This window comes from Oncorhynchus mykiss, chromosome 24, assembly GCF_057628025.1.
Source record: "Oncorhynchus mykiss isolate SJ-2025 chromosome 24, ASM5762802v1, whole genome shotgun sequence".
Taxonomy (NCBI): domain Eukaryota; kingdom Metazoa; phylum Chordata; class Actinopteri; order Salmoniformes; family Salmonidae; genus Oncorhynchus; species Oncorhynchus mykiss.
This window is the reverse complement of record NC_143045.1, coordinates 6,246,052-6,269,224: the sequence shown is the minus strand read 5'-3', so window position 1 is coordinate 6,269,224 and position 23,173 is coordinate 6,246,052. Positions and strand designations below refer to the sequence as shown.

The following is a 23,173-nucleotide window of genomic DNA, read 5'->3' as shown; positions in this document are numbered from 1 at the left end:
TAAACTTCAACTGAGCTTTGATTAAAGACGTATGCTGGCTACACAGTATCTAGACATGGCCACTATTTACACTGCGCTGGTCAAAGCTGGCCTGGGCCCGGGTGGAAACAGCACACCCTCATAGCGGTGCCTTTGTTTTTTCTTCTTCTTACCTCTACGTCATGGTGTCTCCATTCTCGCCTGTCGGTGTGAAGTGCACGTTACCAGCACAACCACAACATCCTGTCCATGCAGACTGCTGTTGACTGCTCGCGGAGCTGTGCAGAGGGGCGGCTGCTGATTTTAGGCATGCTAATAAGACGCGTGGGAGTGTTAACTGCATGCGAAATGAGAACAGAAAATGAGAACAGAAAAGTCCTTACACGCAGCATGGGTTTGACTCTATTTTGATGGTTTGATTTGGATCTCTTTTAGTCCCCCTTAAACGATGGTAATACCGGTATGTGAGTTTAGTAAGTAAAGGTGGTCCCTTTTTAGTGTCATAATGGCTGGCTTTGGCGAGTCAGCAAGCACCATTTGGGTCAGTATGAACATGGTTCATCTTTGCACTGGTTGAGCAAATGTTTTTCATCTGTCTGATCACTTCTGAGAACATGACTGTATCAGGTGCAGGGTGAAGGTCACATAGTGTGGGAAGTAGAGCAGGTTGCGAAAGCCTGTACACATGCATTGTTCATGCCTGGGTGACTGTACCAACCACAGTCTAACAGACCGTGTGTCTTAGAAACGGGAAAGTCAAAGTGCTTTCCCGCTCAGCATGTTCACACAACACAAACGTATGATCATCTGACCCTCACACCTATTCTTCTAGACTGATCTATAGGCTACACAGCAACCAAATCATTTCCCATATAATACATGTTCATTATCAAAGCTTTATCAAGGAATCAAACTCACTATCTATTGGATAATTGTTGTAGTTAACTTCTAACTGGTGACTCATTCCACGCAATACCATTTATATTTTAATGTTCAGGTGATACACTTCCCTATCACTGCAATTATAGCCTATATATGATTGCTATTAAGTGTGTCCCCTTTTCTAGTACATAGAAAGCACGAGGAATTAGTGGCTTTGTGTACGTATAGTTGGTCACTTGTCTGGATTGGCTCCTTACCTTTTTCCATAGCAACAGTTCTCATGACCCAGCAACTAGCCGCACACGCCTCAGAGGGACACCCAGCATCTGTAGTCTGAGGGACGGAAACATGTTATTGTTAGGCAAAGTCGCGGTCAGCTCGTGGCATTATATCCTCATTCCCTCTGCCCCTTCTCAAGAAGCAGCTCCCTCGGTTCCAGAATGTCATGCAATAGAAGATGTTACACATGTTTAATCAGCAAATAGTGGATGGTTAGTGGCAATGAATGTGTTCCAGAGGGTTGAGATGGAGTGAGGGGTGGTGTGGGTTGGTGGTGTAGGTTGACTTGCTCACTCTCAATGTCATTGCTTATGAACACAGGGGCTGAGTGAAGGAATTGGGTGGGTTGTGATCTGACGCATAGGGGGAGCCCTTTAGTCCAGTTGGGGTTAGATACTGCAGGGGCTTTTTCTGGTGTCGGGGGTGGAGGGTCATGTTGACCTAATCTCCGAGGAATGTCTTTCCTTCAAGGTCCGATTGTGCAAACTCAAGGACAGTGGGTGGACTATTGGCCTGACTGAGTGAAGTTCACCCAAATATCTGACTGTTTAAGTCAAAGACGAGGGCTTCAACAGATGACTGCAAGCTGTATTTATTTTGGCATTGGCTTCTGCAACCAAATAATCTCATTATGTATCTTTGTCTCAGAGGTCAAATAGCCCATTATGTATCAGAAAGGACATACACTACATGACCAAAAGTATGTGGACAGGTGTTCGTCGAACATCTCATTCCAAAATCATGGGCGTTAATTTGGAGTTGGTCCCCCCTTTGCTGCTACAACAGCCTGCACTCTTCTGGGAAGGTTTTCCACTAGATGTTGGTAAATTGCTGCGGATACTTGCTTCCATTCAGCCACAGGAGCATTAGTGAGGTCGGGCATTGGTGTTAGGCGATTAGGCCTGGCTCGCAGTTGGTGTTCCAATTCATCCCAAAGGTGTTCGATGGAGTTGAGATCAGGGCTCTGCGCAGGCCAGTCAAATTTTTCCACACAGATCTCGACAAACCATTTCATTTCGACAAACCACTTCCCTTTGTGCATGGGGGTATTGTCAGTCTGAAATTGGAAACAGCCTTCCCCAAACTGTTGCTACAAAGTTGGAAGCACAGAATCGTTTAGAATGTCATTGTACGCTGTAGCGTTAAGATTTCCCTTCACTGGAACTAAGGGGCCTAGACCAAACCATGAAAAACAGCCCCAGACCAGTATTCCTCCTCCACCAAACTGTACAGTTGGCACTATGCATTGGGGCAGGTAGCGTATTCCTGGCATCCACCAAACCCAGATTTGTCCATTGGACTGCAAGATGGTGAAGCGTGATTCATCACTCCAGAGAACGCGTTTCCACTGCTCCAGAGTCCAATGGGGGTGAGCTTTACACCACTCCAGCCGACGCTTGGCACTGCGCATGGTGATCTTAGGCTTGTGTGCGGCTGCTTTGCCATGGACACCCATTTCATGAAGCTCCCGACTAACAGTTATTGTGCTGATGTTGCTTCCAGAGGCAGTTTGGAACTCAGCAGTGAGTGTTGCAACCGAGGACAGACAATTCAGCACTTGGCGGTCCCGTTCTGTGGGCTTGTGTGGCCTACAACTTTGCGGCTGAGCCGTTGTTGCTCATAGATGTTCCCACTTCACAATAACAGAACTTACAGTTGACCGGGGCAGCTATAGCAGGGCAGAAATTTGATGAACTGACTTGTTGGAAAGGTGGCATCCTATGACGATGCCACGTTGAAAATCACTGAGCTCGTGCTTGATTGTATACACCTGTCAGCAATGGGTGGGGCTGAAATAGCCAAATTTACTAATTTGAAGAGGTGTCCACATACTTATATAGTGTATGTGTAAAGATATACCAGGTTCTTGTAGTTCAGTTTGGAGCGTTTGAGCAAACAAAGGAAACCAGAGAATAAAAATATATTACAATACAGGTTTTATTTACAGTTAACTTTAATAAAAAGTTCAACAGTATGTACAAGTTGCTTGACAGCTCAAAAATGCAAAAAACACTCCCCCAACTGAGTTTTTTCAAGAGAGCTTCGCAACACACGTTGTATTAGCAGTTCTCTTGAACAATGAATATGAGGCAAAGGTTATGTAGGCCTAAACAGGTCAAATAGACATAGGCCTACCAAAATAAATAGACACACATTTAAACAACAGACAACATCAATGATGATACTGCAGTCACTGACGATAGCAGGTGTTCATATTTTCAGTAGCCTATTACAATTTATTTTTTACTTATTTAACCTTTAATTAAGTAGGCAAGTCAGTTAAGAACAAATTCTGATTTACAATGACGGCCTACCCTGGGCCAAACCCGGACGACTCTAAGCCAATTGTGCGCCGCTCTATGGGACTCCCGATCATGGCCGGTTGTGTTACAGCCCAGGATCGAACCAGAGTCGAACCTCTAGCACTGTAATTCAATGCCTTAGACCGCTGCACCACTCGGGAGCCACAATAGCCTACTTATCCAAAACGGAATAAACCAAATAAATTCTTGGAGTCCCCGACACAATGTAATGAGGAAGTGAAGCGAGTGCGCACCATAGAGATTGTTAGAGTACTCATCTTTGTATATGTGACTTTATAGTGTCTGTGGCAGCATGGGCAGCGCCATTGAAGCTATCTCCATATTAAAATAGTCAATTGTCTTCTATATTGGCTGATTGCTCCCAAATCATAGGAATCCCCACCCAGTTGACTACTTTAAATTGGTGGAAGCCCTCATTGACAATGTTAAAATGGGTAAAAATGGGTTATATTCATGACGAGTCCTCTATCTATCTCTATGGTGTGCACCAAGAGGAGAAGGCGAACACAAACACGGTTTGAAAATTAAATGTAGGCTCCTAACTTTGTTTAGAAGATACAATCAATTCTCACAATGATTTAACACGAAGTTGTTCATGAAGTCTTTACGTATTAGTCATTAGTAGCACAAACAAATATGTGTGCGGCAAAGTGCACTCTGTAAGCCTCCATTTGTCAGAGTTCAAATTGCATATGGTGCCCTATGGAGAAAGAGAGTGGACGCACTCGTTTCGATGTGGCTGTAGAGCAGCTAAGTTCACGTCGCCATAAAACGTTTTTATGAAAAGCTGAAAATACAAGTGAATGTAATTCTAAATTACTTAGTTAGTTAACCAGGGTACAACTTTGGTGTTAGAAGTGGGGGGGTTATAATTATTATAATATATTTTTTTATCCAGTTGAATAAACACTCCAAACAGCCTACCCGACCACTCGGAGACGTCCGCGTGGTCCTAAAGCCCACGATGCCACATTTTGTATCACATTCCAAAGATAAAAGTGGGGGGGGCAAAAATTTCATTCAAAATGTGTGGACATGTCCCCCCCCCCCGTCCCCAGTGAAAGTTGCGCCCCTGTAGTTAACCCTTACAGAGAAATTTCAACCAAATTAGATATATTCACAACAGCTATGGGGGGGACCGGTACTAAATGTAACACGGGTTAGTTGTAAGAGGCTGAATAACTCCGCTTAGAAACCATTTCCAAAGCTCTTATTAAATGTGCCAAAGCTCGGAAAGTGTGTCTACATGCCTATGTTTTTTTTTAAATAATTATTGACCTGTAGAACACCTGTGGAACTCTCCATGTAACTAAACATATACTTTTTATTTGTAGGATGTGGTCTTTTGATTGGTATAGTTGATGACAATAATTATTGTTGTGTTTTCTCACAAGATTAGTAAAAGCCCCTATGCTCGGGGCTAGTTGGTAGACTGGTGATCAACTTGGCTACCTCCACAAAATGAACAAATGGGGTGGAGATAGCCTACCAGTCTACTAGAGAACTCTTGGGAGTCTTAAACCTATTCCTGTCCTCAGTAATTTCTTTCTAAAAAGTAATTATGTGTTTACATATGTTTTTTTCCCACTCTTTTAAGAGGAACGACCACCTTGTGTCGTTTTCTGCCACTGAGCCGCGTTAGCCAGCCGCTCTGACTTGCTGAGGAATTCAGCGGATGGACACGTGTCTTTGGCCGTGCTCCCACATTCCCACATGATCATCGTGTTCTTGGAGCATCTCTACTACTGTGAATTTGTTCTATACATTTTTTTTATTTTACCTTTATTTAACTAGGCTAACAGCGAATGATCTGAGCATTTCCTGAACGGCGGTCCACGCCAAGCTAGGAGGAGATCAGATCTGGAGGAGGGACCAGGACAGGAGGTAAAGGCCATAGGCTAGTGCTAGTGCCATATACAGGACTGGTGCCAGCACAAATCAGTTGGACGGGTCTTTTTGTGTTTTATTAGGGATTCCCATTAGTTGTTGCCAAGGTAGCAGCTACTCTTCCTGTGGTCCTAACGCATCAAGACACATTAAACAAAAGATAAAACCGTACATCATATAACATCACTACACCACTAGATATCCACCACACAAAATGCACGATACCACAATGCAACAATACCACAATGTACATGTGTGTAGAGTGCGTGTGCTAGCGCCTGTGTGCGTATGCGTGTGTCTGTGCCTGTGGTTGTGTGTCTCTTCACAGTCCACACTGTTCCATAAGTTGTATTTTATCAGTTTAAAAAAAAATCTGATTCTACTGCTTGCATCAGTTACCTAAAGTGGAATAGAGTTCCATTTAGTCGTGGCTCTATGTAGTTCTCTGCACCTCCCATAGTTCTGGACTTGGGATGTCTGGTGGCATGTCTTGTGGGGTATGCATGGGCATCCGAGCTGTATGCTATTAGTTTAAACAGACAGCTTGGTGCATTCAGCATGTCAACACTTCTTACAAAAACAAGCAGTGATGAACCTCCACTTTGACCCATGAGAAATTGACATGCATATCATTAATGTTATATCTCTGTGTGCATTGAAGGGCCAGCAGCGCTGATCAGTTCTGAGCCAATTATAATTTTCCAATTATAAAGTCCCTCTTTGTGACACCTGACCACACAAGTGAACAGTAGTCCAGGTGTGACAAAACTAGGGCCTTCTTTTTTGATGGTGTTGTTAAAAAGGCAGAGCAGCACTTTATTATGGACAGACTTCTCCCCATCTTAGCTATTATTGTTTCAACATGTTTTGACCATGACAGTTTACAATCCAGGGTTACTTCAAGCAATTTAGTCAACTCAACTTGCTCAATTTCCACATTATTCATTACACAATTTAGTTTATGGTTTAGTGAATGATTTGTCCCAAATACAGTGCTTTTAGTTTTGAAATATTTAGGACTGTTATTCCTTGCCACCCATTCTGAAACTAACTGCAGCTCTTAAGTGTTGGAGTCATTTCAGTTGCTGTAGTAATTGACGTGTATAGTGTTGAGTCATCTGCAAACATTGACAAACTGGCTTTACTCAAAGCCAGAGGCATGTCATTAGTAAAGATTGAAAAATATAAGGTGCCTAGACAGCAGCCCTGGGGAATTCCTGATTCTACCTGGATTATGTTGGAGAGGCTTCCATTAAAGAACATGCCTAGGTTTGCTAATCTTGCCAATGAAAACATTTATTTTACTAGGCAAGTCAGTTAAGAACAAATTCTTATTTTCAATGATGGCCTAGGAACAGTGGGTTAACTGCCTGTTCAGGGGCAGAACGACAGATTCGTACCTTGTCAGCTCAGGGGTTTTGAACTTGCAACCTTCCGGTTACTAGTCCAACGCTCTAACCAATAGGCTACCCCATCATTAAAGTAATTGGCAATATCAGTGGGTTTTGTGATGAATGAGCCATCTGATTCAATGAATGATGGAGCTGAGTTTTGGCCTTTTGCCCAAAATGTCATTTAAGGTGTCCCAGAGCTTTTTTACTGTCATTCTTTACATAATTTATCTTTGTTTCATGTTATAATTTATTCTTATTTTTATTCAGTATAGTCACATGGATTTAATTGTTTTTACGGTCATTTTCTCAATGGGAGCATGCTTATTAGTAACTGGAATAAGCAATTTCACAAATGTGTTATTTGAAGCATCTTGCTCCTCGATGCATCTTGCTCCTCATTACACACCACAGACTAACTGATATTCTTTACATCAACAACATAGGAATCACCACAAAACTTTTTGTATGACTTCATAGGCGGGCACGTTTCGTTTCACCAAACCTCCTATGTGTGCATGCGCTGGTGCGTTCACCATTTTTTTAAATGGGTGTTATAGTAAAGACCATAGGCAGCTCTTGAGTTTCAAGTTTGGGGAAGCTTACAATTTATACTACCATTTCTGTGTGACAAGTATGATTATTTTGACATGTGCATTTTCGTGGAACAGTTTCATTTCAGTAATAACGTTTGAGTTTGTCCAAATCATTGTCATGTGGTCAGTCATAAAAATCTGAAGTAAAATTCTACTAAGAAGAGAGCACCATGCTCTGCCATACGGGAACATTGCAACACTGTGGTATATTGGCGGCTAAAGAAATGAGCACATAGAACTCAGAGATAGCCTGTATGCCAATGAAGCAGTGGCCTGTAACTTCCATCAACAACTAAGTAAAAGACATAGTCCTAAAGTCAACAAATAAAAACAGTAGAAAATATCCTGATGAACATTCCGTTTTTTTCAATCACATTCATCTCTCTACTCAGCCTACTCAGCCTCCCTTTTTATCTGTCTTGAATTGAGCTATGACTAGTAAAGTCCATCCTTGTATTAAATCATTAAATTATTTATACTTGTACTTTTACTTTTGATACTTAAGTATATTTAAAACCAGGCACTTATAGACTTTTACTTAAGTAGTATTTCACTGGGTGACCTTCACTTTTCCTTGAGTCATTTTCTATTAACGTTTCTTTACTTTTACTCAGGTATGGCAACTGGGTTCTTTTTCCACCACTGGGATAAAATTGTACATTTTCCAGGCCTACTGGTGACATACAGTATGTAATGGGGAATTAATACAAAATAAACATTCAAAGGGCAAACAATTCACAGAATGAAACAATGAATGGTGCAAGAATTGACAGGAGACAGCTGATCACATTCCGGAGAGCTGAGTGCATGCATTCTGGAGAGAGACGAGCCATATCTTCGCTGCACACCCCTCCCCTTCTTCTTGTTGCAACATTTCAAGACACATTATTTTCCACACTTGATTTTAGATGCTTTTCACTGACGGGACGCAACTCAATCAGCTGCCCATAGGCCTACACACTTGTGATTTGAAAGAATCCATATATTTTTTTAAAGAAGTTAATGTTCCTCTGTGGCTACGTTGGTGAAGTATTTGGAAAGTTTAAATGTAAACAGACGTAATTATATAATTTTGGCAAAAAAAAAATCGACTTACAAACCAACTTTCCTTTCCAATTTGCAAGAGGCTGAAACCAGAGATCTGTATGCGATGACGAGATGCTCATGTTTCCACCCTAATAATGGGAGTCATTGTCCCAAAGGTCGGGAAGGCAGGCGTCAAGCTTAGGTCTGCATATTATGCCTATAGAAACGCATTGGGCTTATTATGGACAGATTTTGGCGAGAGTGAGCCCTCTCGCTTTTCGCCTCTTCCTCTCTGCTGAAAATCTCTCACCGGACAAAACATCAGAGTGAGCGAAACAGCATCCCTCTGTCTTACTATATGTAGCCCGTGTCTCTGATGCTGTCTGGCCAGAAATAGTATGACAAACCATACTCTTTTGGTCCAGACAGCATCAGGTACATGGTCTACGCATACTGAGACAGCTGTTTCGCTTACTCGGATGCTTTATCCGAGAATAATGTGTCTTTCTGTAGGCGCACGTCTCGGTCAAATAAATGATCAACATTTCAATATTTGATTTGGACGGGAAAGGAGGTATGGTAGTGCGGGACAGGGCCATAACGCCCATAACTCCGGCCCTGGCCATATATTAACCCGTATAGCAGCCACTTTATTAGTGGCATGGACATGCCCTTTGCTCTCTCCGCAACTGTCCTTACTAGACTGTATAACGACCACTCATAGTTCAGTTAGATATCTTCATCATGTCGTTTGCACAGATTCAGAAGCAGCCACGCTTTAGATTTCCTCACTGATTAGAAAGTGCAGAGGTGTATTGCTTTGCAGAGAGTCTTGAGTCTATCTGTTCTGAGAGCAGTACAGTGCTATCACAGTCATCTCTGTCTGTCTACAACAGCATGTTCAACTGTGCTGGTAGAGAAATGGCTTATCGCCTTTGTCCCCGGCTTCAAAAACACATAACCGCTTCTGAGAAGTCAAATGTCAAAAGGCAGTTATAAAACAAACTACGCTATCCACAATCTGAGCTTAGTAACATCACCACCCATCCCACAGCTAACGCCTGCCGACTGTAAAGGTGTGAGTTTTGTCTACGCCCCTGCCCTACTCTGAGGTTCTTATAACTGTATATGGGGGGTGTAGTAGGAAAACAGTGTCTGTCTGTCAATTTCATCCTCTGTGTCACTTTCTGAACTTAGTTCCTTTTTCATGTCTTTATTTTAGTTAGTCAGGGCGTGAGTTGGGATGGGCATTCTATGTTGTTTTTCTATGTTTTGTTCTGTTGTTATATTTCTATGTGTTTGGCCTAGTATGGTTCTCAATCAGAGGCAGGTGTCAGTCGTTGTCTCTGATTTGGAGCCATATTTATGTAGCCTGTTTTCTATTGTGTTTTGTGGGTGGTATTATCCTGTGTTAGTGTTTTCACCATACGGGACTGTTTCGGTTGTTTGTTAGTACTTTTGTTATTTTATTTTGTTCAGTGTTCTGTTGATTTATTAAATATATCATTATGGACACTTACCATGCTGCACATTGGTCTGATCCTTGCTACTCCTCCTCTGAAGAAGAGGAATTCTGTTACACTATGCCACCTCTACATGACTTGTACATCTCATTAAAGACTCACCTCAAATGGTTTATTCTGTAAGTTATGCTTTTGCATTTCTGGGAAAAAATGTGTTTCCCCCAAAAAAGAAGACGGAGCTGTTTTGAAAAGTTAACTCCTCAAAATGAGACAAGGGCTCATTAACAAATAACAAATGGTACTCAATATACAAAACAACATTTGAACGGGTATACACACACACACACACACACACACAGTAAAGACTAAATATAAAACAAATATTTTTAGATCAAAACATGAGCACTTCCTTTGACATTTTAGTAGATTTCCCTTACAAATGTCACCAGCTTAATGTTCTAGGCCTGTCAGTAGTATATCAAGAGAACTGTCACCACACTTCGATCAGTGACATTTGATTTCCCTCTTATCCACGAACACACCATTTTACAACATGTGAACTTTAACTCTACGTGGTAAAACCAAGCCCCTATTAACTTCTTCCTCTTTGACCTTTACGTAATGTACAGTAGAGTGTGATGGGGCTGATAAGTATTCTAGATGTAATCGTTCAACACCACAGAGCAGGGGTTCTGTTTCCATCGCCTCTGCTTTGTCTCTCCGTCTGGGGGCTTTCATGGCTAAAAATAACAGGTGGGGTTAACCGTTTCCACTCTCAAGCCTGGCTTCTTTTTTTTTACACCAACATTTTCATACAGATCAAAGTGTTTGATGGGGTTTATTTCTGACAGGCATGGCTCCAAAAAGAGATTTTATTCAAAAGATGGTCTGAATACGGAACAGTAGGTCTGAAAGTATTCCGTTGTGAAGTCTAGTCACACATGCAGTCCCACTTCTTTCTCCTCAAAGTATGCAATAGAAAGACAGTTGGTGTAAGACATGCTTCTGGGTAATCAAAAAATTGATCGATTGAACAACATAAGTCACCATTGGTGGTGCCTTTTGATTGTCTGCTATTTCCACTTCAGATGAACTGTTAACATAACGTACAACTTCTCAAGACCACATTTGCATGGCTGTGAAGTGATACTGAAAAGAATGTGATACTGTAACGCAACTCATATAGTTGTACTGATAGAGCTCACCGCACATTGTATTCTCAGTTTGAATATGACATTGCATCTGTAAGAGCCTCAAAATAACGTCAAACCAACCTCCTAATGAGGCCCTTCAACTGAACGAATCTATAAAGTCACAACAGGGCCACCATCATACTCTATCTACAATTTTGACTGTGTTTCAGTCACCAGTGAAGGGGATACTCCGGGATGCTGGCCATCTAGGCAGAGTTGCAAAGAAAAAGCCATGTCTCAGACTGGCCAATAAAAATAATAGATTAAGATGGGCAAAATAACAGACACTGGACAGAGGAACTCTGCCTAGAAGGCCAGCATCCCAGAGTCGCCTCTTCACTCTTTACGTTGAGACTGGTGTTTTGCGGGTACTATTTATTAATGAAGCTGCCAGTTGAGAACTTGTGAGGCATCTGTTTCTCTAACTAGACACTCTAATGTACTTGTCCTCTTGCTCGGTTGTGCACTGGGGCTTCCCACTCCTATTTCTATTCTGGTTAGAGCTAGTATGGGCTGTGCTGTGAAGGGAGTAGTACACAGCGTTGTACGAGATCTTCAGTTTCTTGGCAATTTCTCACATGGAATAGCCCTAATTTCTTAGAACAAGAATAGACTGACGAGTTTCAGAAGAAAGTTCTTTGTTTCTGGCCATTTTGAGCCTGTAATCGAACCCACAAATGCTGATGTTCCAGATACTCAACTAGTCTAAAGAAGGCCAGTTTTATTGCTTCTTTAATCAGAACAACAGTTTTCAGCTGTGCTAACATAATAGCAAAAGGGTTTTCTAATGATCAATTAGCCTTTTCAAATGATAAACTTTGATTAGCTAACACAACGTGCCATTGGAACACAGGAGTGATGGTTGCTGATAATGGGCCTCCGTGCGCCTATATAGATATTCCTTTACAAATCTGACATTTCCAGTTACAATAGTCATTTACAACATTAACAACGTATACACTGTATTTCTGATCAATTTGATGTTATTTAATGGACCAAAAAATTATATTTTCTTTAAGAAACAAAGGACATTTCTATGTGGCCCCAACCTTTGAACAGTCGTGTATATGGTTTACTTGTGTTAATAGTCACCTTATTGCTATTCTAGTCATTCCTTAAGGTTTATTGAGAATCAAGAGGCAGTCATTTCACCTCTGCTACTTCAGGATCACCTGTCCTTGCGATGTGTCTCAGACACCCCACATACATAAGCATTTCAAACATAGAGAGCCAGTGTTTATTTTCTGTTTCAAAGAAATAGATGTCAGCTAATGTGACAGGCTTTCTAGCCAGGCCTAGGAACTTCTAAATGCCTTTGGTCATCCAATCCAAACACTGTTTAGATTGCCTTGAGGGTTAAAGTGCAGCGACAGCGCGAGAAATACGAATAACTCACCCAAGCAGTCAAAGCAAAAGGTTTTCATGAGACCCCTCTGAGTAGCCCCACCGCCCCTCTCAGTTCAGAGGCTGTTGGTGTTGGATCAGGTTTTGTCATTTCAGGTGGTGTGGCGCATTGTTTCCTGCGACGACTGCCAATGGAGCGGTAGACATGTGGTATTTTTAGCACCTGAGCTTCCTGAGGCCGGCCCATGGAGAGATGATCATGGGAAAACACACATGTAAGACTCCTGACTACACAAATTCCAGGGACTTGGTTAATTATTTTGCCCCCAGTGAAATACCTCATTAGCTGAGCTCAAAAAGAGCCTGAGTGAAAAGAAGAGAGAGAGATGTCAGAGAGTAGGTCTGAGCAGTGTGATGTATTAAGTAGGCCTGTTGGAACATCACAATGTCCAAACTTTCACACCAATATACAGCGGGACAACATGAGATGAGAGGAGTCACCAACAATTATAGTGACAATGTTGATGATTTTAATGGCAGATGTCTCTACCACGCAACCACAGGATATGGAAACCACACTCCTGAACATGAAAAAAAAATGTAAAGGGTGCTTGCTACAGGGGGGTCTGGCACGTTCCACTTGCGGAAGTGCTTTCATGTAACCTTAGCAGGCATAGTGAAAAGCATATAATATCAGTTGTCAACAAACATCCAGTAGTCTTTAGTCACGTGGGGTCGTCAACACATTTTATACATCTCAGGCCGACATTCGAAGCTATTTGACCTATTCTAACCAACACAGGTTTGTCGGGAATACTGCAACTGAATAAATAGTCTGCATGCCATAAATGTACAGCATATCACATTTACTTGAATGCCATAAATGTATAATATGACATTTACTTGACTTTGGGTTTAGATTATATAAAATATCCTGCATTTTTGGAGCATTTTACCTGCCCAGTAATGCAACCCTAAAAACCGACACACAATCAAAGCTTATTGTAAAATAGACACAAATAACTTAATCGGAATTACACAAATTTCATTTTGTGTGCATTACACGATTTTATTTATTTATTCTTTCTTTGTTTCTTTCACTTTTATTTAACCAGGTCGGCTAGTTGAGAACAAGTTCTCATATACAACTGCGACCTGGCCAAGATAAAGCAAAGCAGTTTGACACGTACAACAACACAGTTACACATGGAATAAACAAACATACAATCAATAATAGAGTAGAAAAAGTCTATATACAGTGTGTGCAAAGGTAAGATAAGGGAGGTAAGGCAATAAATTGGCCATTGTTGGTGAAATAATTACAATATAGCAATTATACACTGGAGTGATAGATGTGCAGAAGATGAATGTGCAAGTAGAGATACTGGGGTGCAAAGGAGCAGGATAAATAAATAAATACAGTATGGGGATGAGGTAGTTGGATGGGGTAATTACAGATGGACTATGTACAGGTGCAGTGATATGTGAGCTGCTCTGACAGCTGGTGCTTCAAGTTAGTGAGGGAGATATGAGTCTACAGCTTCAGTGATTTTTGCAGTTCGTTCCAGTCATAGACAGCAGATAAGTGGAAGGAAAGGCGGCCAAAGGGGGAATTGGCTTTGGGGGTGTCCAGTGAAATGTACCTGCTGGAGCGCGTGCTATACGACCTCACGTGACTAAAGACTACTGGATGTTTGTTGACAACTGATATTATATGCTTTTCACTATGCCTGCTAAGGTTACATGAAAGCACTTCCGCAAGTGGAACGTGCCAGATAAAGCAGGGCTTTACCTAGCAAAGACTTGTAGATGACCTGGAGCCTGTGGGTTTGGCGACAAGTATGAAGCGAGGGCCAGCCAATGAGAGCGTACAGGTTGCAGTGGTGGGTTGTATATAGGGCTTTGGTGACAAAACGGATGGCACTGTGATAGACTGCATCCAATTTGTTGAGTAGAGTGTTGGAGGCTATTCTGTAAATGACATCGCTGAAATCGAGGATGGGTAGGATGGTCAGTTTTACGAGGGTATGTTTGGCAGCATGAGTGAAGGATGCTTTGTTGCGAAATAGGAAGCCGATTCTAGATTTAATTTTGGATTTGAGATGCTTAATGTGAGTCTGGAAGGAGAGTTTACAGTCTAACCAGACACCTAGGTATTTGTAGTTGTCCAACGCATTCGTGTACATTACACAAATTCCAATTTGTTTTGGCTAACGTTAGCTAGGCTAACTAGGTGGCTAATGTTAGGGGTTAGGGTTAGGTAACATGCTACAATAGCTAAGTAGTTAAGGGGTTAAGGTTATCGTTTCTGTCTTAATTAACCTACTGTCTTCATCTGTGATTGAAATTTACTATATACAGAATCATGTACTGCACACGAAAATACACTTCAGTTTGCATTCAGACTGTTTAATATGGCAAGTGGTAGGAACCTGCCTGTTGTACAAAACCTGTGCAGTTGTACAAGAGGAAGACACATAATATGTCTCTGCTGAGCCACACAAACATGAGGCTCCAACCTCTTAACTGAGGGGATACTCTGAGTGGTGCAAACATAAAAACGTTTCAGATACTCTCGGTTTCACTGATGAAATCCTTGCGTGTGTGCCCATTTTGCAGTTAGTGTATAGGTTACTGCCAAGTCAAGCCTGTATTTAAGTCCCCTGTGTTCATCATTATCCTGGGGGGGAGAGTGAATCTACATAATTCTCACAGCTTGAGTCACACTCGCGTCACACTACTTTTTGACTGCTTCCCGGCAGGGCAGTGGGAGTGTGGGGAGGAGTGTGGTTATCCCGAAGATGACTTCAGATGATTCAGGTTCAGACATCTGTAGACATCCTTGATTTCTGGAAAACAAACTTTGGTTGTGTTTCAGATCATTCTATCTACAGTGCTGGTGGACAGACCCAAAACAACGACATTTGTCACTGTCACAATAACTATGGAGGTCAATGTAAGCGCAACAAATCCGTAAGCTTTAATGATCGATTGGCTTGATGAGTTATGATCCTCTGTGATCTTCATGTTTGTAGAATGCCGTTCAGTGACATGATGCCATGTCTGTAAGGGCGGTCATGGCCTTTACAGTCTTGCCCAATCTTGTAATTTCTGTCAAGGGTAGCCTATTTATCAAATCAAGCAACTTCAACTGAACATAATGTATAGGATCAGTTTACGCTCCCTAAATCCTAACATTGCATGTAGCCCCTAACACAGTGTTTAGGGTAAAATTGTTCTATACCAACATGCTTCAAATCCATTCTAATAGAGATACATTGAGAAGAGGAAGTGCAAAGGGTCTCTTCTGTTGTGATGCCACCTGGTGGAGAACGCAGTCAAAGTCCAACACTGGTCTGTGAATCAGCATGCTGGTGATGTGCATTTCGCTAAATAATTTGTTCTTTTTACTGACTCGAGAGTCGTTATTTGTTTTTCGGAGTGACTCGTTCACTTTTGTCATTCATTTGACCTTCTAGTGCAGGCCACAATGAGTACTACAGCAGGAAAATAGGTCACGGGCATAGAGAAGAAGTCATGTAATAATTGATCTCATGGTGCAAGAATGACTGCAATTAATTGATTGTTGAATGGACACAGCTTTGTAGAATCAAAACATATGTACAGCCTCTGCTTACCAAACAAATTGTTTGGGGGGGGTAAATCAGCTTTAATATTGCAGATAGATTGTGGCTTCCATCACTGTAATTGTCGGCATTATTTTTAATTCCCCATATATAAAAATATGTATATATAAATATATTTTAATATATTTGTCTTTATTATTTTCGCCTAACCCTACCATTCCTCCCCTAATTGGAGTAAACTAATGGACAAAAACACTTTTACTTTTTTTTTATTTTTACGCTTTTACTTCCAGTTTACACATAATATATACATTTTATGGACACTATCTTTTACAATAGTTATCTTTTGTTTGTTTTTAGTCCCATCCTTCAGCTCCACTCAACCCCTCCCATCTATCTCTGAACAGCTTCTGGAGTTACCGCAAGTCGCAAAGAACACAGGAGGTGCCTCCACTATTCCAGCACGATTTCAACTTCAACTTTTAAACTTGATCAGATCACATATGCTTAGTCTAACACAGTGACAACAGAAAGGTAGCAAAAACATTTGAATCCAATCAACTAAAAATATAGTCCAATCAACATAATCTATAATGTGGCTGTCAATGGTTCTGATTTGTGTGTGTGTGTTTGCGTGCGTTCGTACAAGTAGAAAAAAAACATGTAGACTCACAATACTTGTAGAGAAACGCCAATGCCATCCTCCTCTCTTTCATGTTGACCAAATGGTCTATGACTTTATTTTTTGTTTTCGTATGCTACCTGGCTAAAAAGCTTGCTCCCTAGCCTAACTTCCTTTCATGGGCAACGTTAGCTAGATAACGTTTGCCTCCTACATCTAGCTCCGTATTGAACTCCCATCACCTCAGTTCAGAGGCATAATGTATGAATTTATGGTAGGATCAGAATCGCTGTTATATTCATTGGTCAGTATGGAGAACTAAGTAAAACCAAATCCCGATTTCCATTCATGGCTAATTTAGGAAAAGGCCAATTTTAGCTAGCTAGCCACCAGAGGACAACAACGCAACGAGATGCAACAGAAAGTTCTTTCTGTCAATGACATTATTCTCTCGATGCGATGTGATAGGAGTGAAGCCAAATCCATACTGGCTTCCCTTGACACTTTAGTTGTCGTGCGTCAGGACCATTCACAGTTGAGCTATCTCAGTTTAGCGCAACAATAATTTGGCTATTATTTTATTCTTTTTTTTATCAAGGGAGGCCAAAGGCTCGCTGGCTTCACTACTGGCGGCAACAATGTCATACTCTTTTTGACCAGACAGAGTCAGATAGATGGCCTACTCATACAGAGACAGAGGGCAGGGGGTTTCACTTGCTTCGATGCTTTCTCGGTGAGATACATTCAGCCTCTTGCGAATTGAAGGAAAATTATGAAAATACAGAGAGACAAGATAAATTATTGTATTTGTTTTTTTTCTTATACAAGTTTATGTTTACAAGTCTAAATCACAAATGACGGCTCCAACATTCTCCTATAATGAACGAGAGGCTCATATAGACCAGACTCATTTGAGTTCTCAGTTCATTGTTTGCCGGTAGGAAGACCTGCCTGCTCTGGGCATTGCTGACTCAAATGAACAACATTTTTCAAACGATTCAATCTTTGGACTGAACGAGTCGAAAAGAGCAGAGTCAGTAAAAAGAGCCAAACTTCCGTCACTACATACATGGTAAATCCAACGGTAAATCTTGTTCCCACTCCAGTCAGTACAGGTTTTGTCTTCATCCTAATTATCATAACACTTCAAATGTGATTCTTATATAGAAAGAAACCATCAGAATGTGTTGCCCACCAACTCACTTGCACCATCATTGTGTGTGATGACTTGGCTTTTTGTGAGATATTCTAGTTATTTCTGTAAGACCACATGTAGCATAAAGGAACTAATGGAAAGTTTTCTAGCATATGAGGAAACACAACCAGACGAACCAGTACCTGATAATTCCACTTCATGTAAAAAAACAGAATGAGGTCCCCTGGTTACCTAATAACTCAGTGTATCACAGTATACATCACTTCCCCTGCCCACAGAGATGTTCTCTGAGAGCCAAATTACATTTTGAATATAATGCGCACTCCTCCAGGAACCTCGGTTTCCCTGTAAACCAGAGATATTGGGCTGGGAAGTATTGTGCCACCTCTGCAATATTGTGTAATCCCCTTCCATTATCAGATGTGGATTCTTGTTTTTTCAGTATACTTTTTGATCACACATTTCACGTAAACAAGCACTTGGGAAGTGTGTCACTATTGCACCGACGTGCTGTAGGTTTTACACAGATGCAATGTTTTGGGGAGTGGGGTTGTGGGTGGAGAAAGAGGTAGAGCTGTTAACCAGTGTATCATTAGGAAGCATCACAGTCTTCCTCCCAGAACATATTATATAGCTTTATGAATCTCCCAGAGCAAAGTTGAGATTTTATTTGTGTGCCAATATTAGGTTGTGCACAGTTTTACATGTTTTCCCAAGAAACCTTAATATCTCTTTTGAGGATGTCATTGCAATGAGACAGCCACAGGACACAGCATGTATGGCAAAACCTCCACTGGTTATTCCCTTTTGTTGCAGTGGATGGCCCGCAATAACCTCTGTGGTGACTGATGGCCTGGGTGTAACAGCATTCATTAGGTGAAGGTGAAGACCAAGGTGCAGTGTGGTACGTGTTCATATTATTTAGTCTGACTGAACACTGAATACAAAATTACAAAAAGAATAGCCGAAACAGTTCTGACAGGTGCAACAAACACTAAACAGAAAATTACCACCGACAACTTACAGTGGGAAAACAGGCTACCCAAGTATGGTTCTCAATCAGAGACAACGAAAGACAGCTGTCCATGATTGAGAACCATACCGGGCCAAAACATAGAAATACACAACCTAGACATACAAACATAGAATAGAATTCCCATCCACATCACACCCTGACCAAACAAAACAATAGAAACATACAAAGCAATCTAGGGTCAGGGCGTGACAGTCCCCCCCCCTACAGGAGCGGACTCCGGCCGCATCCTCCTGCACCCAGGATACCCTGGACCGAAATGGCGTACTGGTGACCAAACGCGCTGAGCTGGCACAATCCGCCCTGGCTGGATGCCCACTCTCGCATGGCATATAGCCCTCTGGGCTATGAGCGTGCACTGGCGACACCGTGCACTTCATCGCATAACACGGTGTCTGACCAGTACCACGCGGCTTCCGGTAAGCACGGGGAGTTGGCTCAGGTCTCTCGCCTGACTCCGCCAATCCCCCCGTGTGCCCCCCCCAAAATTATTTTGGGGGGCTGCCTCTCGTGCTTGTTGCACTGCCGTGCTAACTCCTCGTAGTGTTGCCGTTCAGCCTTAGCTGCCTGCAGTTCGTCCTGCGTACGGCGATACTCCCCAGCCTGTGCTTGGTCCTTTGGTGGTGGTGGTTCTGTAATGGCATTCATTAGAAGAAGGTGCAGTGTGGTACGTGTTCATATTATTTATTCTGACTGAACACTGAATACAAACTAACAAAAAGAATAGCCAAAACAGTTCTGACAGGTGCAACAAACACTAAACAGAAAACAGGCTACCTAAGTATTGTTCTCAATCAGAGACAACGAAAGACAGCTGTCCCTGATTGAGAACCATACCCGGCCAAAACATAGAAATACACAACCTAGACATAGAATGCCCACCCACATCACACCCTGACTAAACAAAAAATAGAAACACACAACGCAATCTACGGTCAGGGCGTAACACTGGGCTGATTTCCTCAAACCCTCCCTGGCTCCAGACAGTGTCTCTCTGATGTCACCCGGCAGACGGGCACAAGGAGGCGACAGGTTTTCTCTGCCTCTGCTTCTGTGATTCCTTAGTCACATGTTTTTCACAGGACTTCCCAACTCAGAAGCAGAGTCAGTAAGGGTTGCAAATGATGACTACAGAGTTTCCTGAATGTGTGTGAATGAGTGTAATGGTGTAGGTATATTTGCATGTGAGTATGTTGACAGAAATGTTCTGCTATGCCTTTATTTCCCACCAGTGAGTGACACCATTTACCATACATTGCTGCCCACATTTCCCACAACCTTAACATAAGTAAGTACATTGACTAGAGAGCTACATAGTTTCTTCATGTCTTTTGCCATTTACAACTTGCTTATTCCAGTCCTCAACCCCATGGAACAGTCTTTTTACAGTTTCCATATTGGAATACAGGATCATTTATTACACCGATTAAAATGTGGAATGGAGAGATGTAATTGATACACTGGGTATCATCATCTACCTCAGTAATATTGACATTAAAACCTATATGCTGAGGAAATTAGCAGCCGTGCCAGTAACTGTGCCGCCATGTAAACAGTTCTGCTTCGAATGGAAATGTTTTATCGTGTCACGTTACCTCCTCAAACACTATTGAAGACGTGAGAGGCGTGTTGTGAGAGGTGTGTGTCACAGTGGGAAACGTAGCTTCCAGGAAACACCACGTTCACAGATAGAAACCGTCACGTGTGTATCCAAATATATCATGTTTCACTGTGATTCACCACTTCGAGATGGTTTCGTTCTGGTCGGAAGCACACAGAGATACAGGCGCACATACACAATCAAAACAAAACATCCCAACGAGACATTCAGTAAGCAAAAGAGAAGTGAGAACAGTAACCGAGCCAAATCCTGTAACAGGCCAGATAATCATCTTGAAACTATAACGATACAATATTGTAAATTCTCTCCCATGAATCAAGTGTTACTAACCTACAGTGCAAGCAACTAATAAAATATAACTAAATTGAAATGTGTACAAACGTGTATTCATTTAACGCTGGCATTGGGGAGCGATTCTATATCGGAAAGTTAAACATTATTCAATGTTTTATTTGGATTGCAGAGTGTCTTTTCCCTCCAACTCCTATCCACTGAGACTTGTTTTGTCGTTCTTCCAGAAATTTACTGTGTGATGCAGGTACCATAACATAATTCTATGAGGCTGAGTCATGTTTTGGATTGTGAACTATAAAAATGGGGTTGGAATAACATTTAATCCACTTGAAACATTGTCCAAAGTAGTGCAATTATAATGTAACGTGATTCAAAATCAAATCAAAGTTTATTAGTTGTGTACACAGATTTGCACATTTTATCGCAGATGCAGTGAAATGTTTGTGTACCTAGCTCCAACAGTTCAGTAATATCTAGCAATACAAAACAATTCACACATAATCCAACATGTAAAATGGTAATACATTAATAAATATCAGAATGATCAATGTCATAGTCCGAAATATTTGTATATATATGGTACCAGTCAAAAGTTTGGACACACCTACTCATTCAAGGGTTTTTCTTTATTTTGGACTATTTTTACTATAATAGTGATATCATCAAAACTATGAAATAACACATATGGAACCATGTAGTAACCAAAACAGTGTTAAACAAATAAACATGTATGTTAGATTTTTGATTCTTCAATGTAGCCACCCTTTGCCTTGATGACAGCTTTGCACACTTGGCATTCTCTCAACCAGCTTCACCTGGAATGCTTTTTCAACAGCCTTGAAGGAATCCCAACATATGCTGAACACTTGATGACTGCTTTCCCTTCAATCTGCGATCCAACTCAAATCAAATCCAATTTAATTAGTCACATGCGCCGAATACAACAGGTAGACCTTACAGTGAAATGCTTACTTACAAACCAATGATGCAGTTAAGAAAATACCTATAAAAAAAGTTTAAAAAAAGAAAGAGATAAGAAAAACAAATAATTAAAGAGCAGCAGTAAATAACAATAGCTGGGCTATATACAAGGGGTACCGGTGCAGAGTCAATGTGTCAATGAGTGGGGGCACCGGTGGCGGGGAATTTGAGATAAATATGTATATGCAGGTAGGGTTGTTAAAGTGGCTATGCATAGGTAATAACAGAGAGTAGCAGCAGAGTAGGGGAGGGGGGGGGGTGTGCAAATAGTCTGGGCAGCCATTTGATTAGCTGTTCAGGAGTCAGAAGTTTATGGCTTGGGGGTAGAAGCTGTTTAGAAGCCTCTTGGCCCTGGTGATGTACTGAGCCGTACGCACTACCCTCTGTAGTGCCTTGTGGTTGGAGGCTGAGCAGTTGCCATACGTCAGGATGCTCTCGATGGTGCATCTGTAAAATATTTTCAGTCTCCTGAGGGGGACCATGTCAATTTGGTTGAGGTCGGGTGATTGTGGAGGCCTAGTCATCTGATGCAGCACTCCATCACGCTCCTTCTTGGTCAAATAACCCTTATACAGCCTGGAGGTGTGTTGGGTCATTGTCCTGTTGAAAAACAAATTATAGTTCCACTAAGCGCAAACCAGATGGGATGGCATATCATTGCAGAATGCTGTGGTAGCCATGCTGGTTAAGTTAGCCTTGACTTCTAAATAAATCACCGACAGTGTCACCAGCAAAGCACAAGCACACCGTCACACTTCCTTCTCCATGCTTCACGTTGGGAACCCCACATGCAGAGATCATCCAGTCACCTACTCTGCGACTCACAAAGACATGTCAGTTAGAACCAAAAATCTCAAATTTGGACTCCTCAGACCAATGGACAGATTTCCACTGGTCTAATGTTCATTGCTCGTGTTTCTTGGCCCATGCACGTCTCTTCTTATTATTGGTGTCCTTTAGTAGTGGTTTCTTTGCAGCAATTTGACCACGAAGGCCTGATTCACGCATTCTCCACTGAACAGCTGTGGTTGAGATGTGTCTTTTGCTTGAACTCTGTGAAGCATTTATTTGGCCTGAAATTTCTGAGGCTGGTAACTCTAATTAACTTACCTTCTGCAGCAGAGGTAACTCTGGGACTTCCTTTCCTGTGGCGGTCCTCATGAGAGCCAGTTTCATAATAGCGCTTGATGGTTTTTGCAACTGTATTGACTGACATTCATGTCTTGAAGTAATGATGGATTGTTGTTTCTCCTTGCTTATTTGAGCTGTTCTTGCCATAATATGGACTTGGTCTTTTATCAAATAGGACTATCTTCTGTATACCAACCCTTCCTTGCCACAACACAACTGATTGGCTCAAATGCATTAAGAAGGAAAGACATTCCACAAATGAACTTTTAACAAGGCACATCTGTTAATTGAAATGCATGAAGCTGGTTGAGAGAATGCCAACAGTGTGCAAAGCTGTCATCAAGGCAAAGGGTGGCTACTTTGAAGAACCTTAAATCTAAAATA

The 23,173-nt window shown here is 41.6% G+C and overlaps 1 long non-coding RNA gene across 2 annotated transcripts in view; it reads right to left on the bottom strand.

The window, feature by feature from the left end:
- The window catches only part of LOC118944106 (uncharacterized), a 56,753-nt gene that overhangs the window by 16,282 nt on the left and 17,298 nt on the right, over positions 1 to 23,173 (bottom strand). The window contains exon 1 of one of the 2 annotated variants that reach the window (XR_005039423.2): positions 153 to 416. The exons of the other annotated variant lie outside the window; for it this stretch is intronic. This is a non-coding gene — a long non-coding RNA (uncharacterized LOC118944106). Of the gene's footprint in view, positions 1 to 152; positions 417 to 23,173 lie in introns of those variants that run through there. 2 annotated transcript variants of the gene reach the window in all.